Genomic DNA, 4515 nt, shown 5'->3' on the forward strand with positions numbered 1-4515 from the left:
GCCAAAAGATGTTGGAAACATCTGAAGGCCCTGGTGGGGGTAGAGGATTTTTGGCAGTTGTAGGGCCATTTATGATTCTGGGCTGATTCATGGATTTGGTCTTGATTTGGCTGATTTGGCTTGGAACACAAACAATTTCTTTAAAAGAAAAAAATTTGACAGTTGTAGCCATATGAATGCCACACATAACAAGAACACAGGAGGCATCTATACCTGTGTGGCCCACGTGCTGTTGGTACTGAGGACTCTTTAAGTCAAGTCAGTTGTGAGGCCACTGCAATTGCTCAGGCACTTTAGATACTGTGCAGGTGTTTCTTCAGGCACAATACAACACCTGGTATTCCCAGGTACTGGACACTGCTTAGCTTCCAAGATCAGAGGAGATCAGGCATGGTGAGGGTGGTATGGCCATAGGCATAGGCTCCTAGCTCACTGCAAATTTAATGGGAGTTGAAGATACTTAGCACCTCCTGGTGAAGGTCAGTAGCTTGCAGGATGAGGCACTGAGTCAATCAGTTGTTTGTACCAGGAGTTTTTGGGGAATGTGTTCACTTCCAGGTTCACCTCCAAAAATCTCTGCCATCTCAGCTCTGCCACCACTAAAAGTGCAACGTTGAACCGAGTCAGTGAGGAAGAGACAGACAAGCCTGGCAAAGGAAAGTGCCAGAAAAACCGAAATTGTAATTCCGTTGTCATGATTCACCTAGAGCAGTGCCATATTTTTAATTTAATTATAGATATATATTGGTATTTACATACTAGAACATAAAAGCATGTTGTTACACAAAACAGAAATACTGGAAGTTGTTTTTTCCAGGCAAATGTAACAAGTGAAACTAACTGAATAAAATCTAACAGGCATCAGAGAAGCAGGATAAAGACTAACATCAGAATGCAGAGCTGTAGCAAATATAAAGCAATTAATGCTTTTTTCCCTTCCTAATTTGGAAAATGTATCAATAAATGGTTTCTGGAAGAGAAGACATCTGTTCTAGTTTATTATGATGTGAAGGAAGAATAATGGACTTGTTATATGCTTAGGGAATGCCATCTTCAGATTGGATGTATATTGACCGGATAGGTTTGTCTTTACAATTGGGTTTGTTTTCAATTAGGTTCAGTCACGTTAACGCCAGTCAGTTCAGCTTAAAGATTACTGTCTGAAGCCATCAGCTTTGTAAAAGATATCTACTGTGTAATTTATCATATGTAGCAGTCAAAGTAATCCTTGGATTTCATATCAGCCAAGAGGAAAATCTCTGGCTTCTTAATTTACCATTGTAAACAATCCTACCCAGAAGGTATGAGAGGGTAATTTTGTTCAGCAGAGAGGTCAGCCTATCTTGGATACATATATGAAACTACAGAAATCTGAAGAGTTCTGCAGGTATATGTGCACTTCCAATGCTACACAGCTTTTCAAATACTTTCTGCTCCATCCCTGTAGTTATGAAACACGTTTTTGGTTTGTAGAACTTGTTGGCATTGTTTGGGTTGAGGAGAGGCTGGGATTGCTGAACCATACTGAGGGGGATCGGGGCACAAGTTTTATTTACTGTAAAAAGGTACTTGTTGCAAATTACTGCTAATAGTATTTCATCCTATGATCTGTTTTTGAAGTCAATTAATCTAAAATGTGGGGTCTGCCTACACTGCCCCCATTCCATGCTTGGCAGTGTCACACTGACACATGCGCCGCCCTCGCATGGGCCAAATCTTGGAAATGAGGTTGTGCCACTGCCTTAGGGTGGTACTGAATGCATACCGATAAGCATGGCCAAGACAAAGAGCCTCAGGGTGGTGCTGAGCATGCATGTATCACGTTTTTAAGGCATGTATGTTGCTTCATTTTCATGCATTGACATGTGCAGGGGATAAGCAAATGTGTAGGGCTGCTTCATGGTTGTGCTTTTGGGTGTTGGCTGGAAGTGCCTTAGACAATCTGTTAATTCCATTGCTTGGCCTCTGCCTCCCTATCCTTTTAATGAGAGGCTGATGCTAGGGAATAGTTCAATAGTTCATTTGACCTCCCATAGCCAAGCTACCAGGCAAGGAAGACTTCAAGGGCTTCAGGCCAAGACCTCTTTTCACTGACTGGGGCCAAATGGCCTTGGACAAACCAGCAACTGGATAGTAGCATGATGGGGATCACACGTTGGAGATTCTTCTGTGTCAGGCAAGAATTAACATTTCTAAATATCACACAAAGTGACTTTTTGCCAAGCTTTTACTGTATTTTGAAATGGGCTTTGTACATACGTTTGACAACAAAGACAGTGGGGAGAAGGCAGTCAGGAATGAAAGATGAAGCCATAAGCAGGCCTGCTGAAGACAACCGCTTGTTGTGTACCAACTGCTTTGACTTTTCCTCTTTTTTTAGACTAAAGCACGTTGAAGCTGATTGCTTTAGCCAGTTTTGCTCCTTGTTCCTGGCTTCTTGCCTTGCTTCTGGAAAACACAGCCTGCATTGTTTCCCTGCCAACTTTACAGTTGCAGATCAAGGAAATTCACCAGTGTCATCCCCACTCTGTGAATATCTTCATCTTCTGCTGGGAAAGTGATGACTGAAGAGGGCCTAACGTGAAGTGAAAGGACTGCAAAGCCTGTATGTAACTTTAAAGAAGCCTGGTATGATCAAACCAGTATTCAGTGCTGGAGAGCATGGTAAGAAGCCTTATTTCCCAAAAACTAAAAGGAAAAAAAATTTACACGAAAAAGGGAGTGGGGGCAGGGGACTATGGAAAGGATTTCATTCTTCCCAAAATGGGTATTATTAGAAGTTCATGTAAAGCCTTCTCCCACTTATACCAGTTACTATGCACAGCCCAGGATTTTTAAAAGGTGTCCATTGACACACAGGGTGCCTGTAGACATGCCGGGAGGCTGCTCTAATGCATTGGAGCACCCTGGATTAATCGAGTCTGCTGGAGTGTGCTAATTAGTGCTCTTCAGCAACCTCTGCATCTCATGTATCAGCATCCCCATGCTTCACAATGGCACTGGGGGTGCTTTAACTAAAGCTTGTTTGACATTTTGAAGAGCAGGGGCACTGATACATGAGACACTGCACATGCTTTAATTAGAGCAGCTCCCTGTAAAAACGCCCACAGTGTGCAAGTGTCAATTGTTCTCAGCCTGTTGGCATCAAGTTTAAGTACTCTGCAGAAAACTGTTAGGGACCAGGGTGTGGCAATCTTGCCTAATGGTTAGGCCATTGAGGGAAGGCAGGGTCAGAATTCAGGAGCCAAGTTACAAGGTCTGGAGGAAAATCCAGGGGCAGAGTCCAGTATATAGGCCAAGGTCAGGATCCAGAAAATCCGCAACCAAGTTACCACGGCTGAGGGGCAATCCACAGGGTGAAGTCCAAGCAATGAATCAAGCCAGGGATTAGGATCCAGAAAAAAATCAACAGCCAAGTTACCAAGTCCAAAGGGTAGTCTGCAGGGCAATGTCTGAGCACTGAATCAAGCCAGGGGTCAGGAACCAGGAAATGGATCTGTAGAGGAAATCTGAGGCTGGAGTCCAGAAAAAAGCTGATGCCAGGGTCAGGAACCAGGACAAACCAGAGAGAACAGGTACCAAGAGGCTTGCCACAGCAGACTGGGTCAAAACCCTAGACTGGCTTGGATACCCACAGCCCCAGTTGGGTCTAAACGAATAGGGGGGACACCTAGCAGCCGGTCAGGATGCCTGCTGTTCCTAAACTGAGGCAGAGTTCTTGTTACCTGGTGACTCACTGCAGTCGTGGCCGCTTGGGTACTTGGCTCAGGCTGGCCTGCTGGATCAGGATCCCTGCCAGCAGTTTGAAACAGAGGCTCTGAAACGCATGTCAGCTTGCCCAATTATCTAAATGGAGCTTAGTCTGAAACCTAGTGTCATCACTGATAATCCTTTGCATTGCAATCATATTTGAAAAAACACCCAGCAAGTAGATTTATCTGTTGTTTTATGCATGGGCATCATTTAATACTGGGCATGAACAGCTGGCCACATTCAAGGACTGATCAAGTAGATCCAAACTGCAGACCTCCCCAGTCCTGCCTACTTGGGCAAGGAAGATTGGATGGAACCCTTCAATATGTGTCACTGCCCTCTCCAGCTGCCTGACCCCCAGGTAGAGACCACATAAAATAAATACATTTTATTTAGACAAAAAATGTTATTAAAGAATATGGCCAGATTTGAATGCCTTGATTTGCCTTCACTGTGAAAAGGGAAATTGCAGTAGCTTGTTTGCTAGAATATGTTTAGTCACATTGGAGATAGATATGATTATTTATTATGAATTATTATTACTATTCCTACTGCAATGGAACTATGGCTCAGGGCCTCCACTGTGCTAGGTATCATACATGTCTGTAACAAAGAAATCTGTCCTAGTCTAGATGGCTAACCATCTCAGCGGAGGTCCTAGCATCTCCTGACCAGTGTGGAAGGGCTCTATTAGAGCCAGGGTAAAGCTGGAGGATGCCTCAGTACAGATTTCACACCTCCCCTCTACCCCCAAGCCCTGGT

The sequence above is a fragment of the Crocodylus porosus genome, unplaced genomic scaffold, assembly GCF_001723895.1.
Source record: "Crocodylus porosus isolate Cpor-Errol unplaced genomic scaffold, CroPor_comp1, whole genome shotgun sequence".
Taxonomy (NCBI): Eukaryota; Metazoa; Chordata; order Crocodylia; family Crocodylidae; genus Crocodylus; species Crocodylus porosus.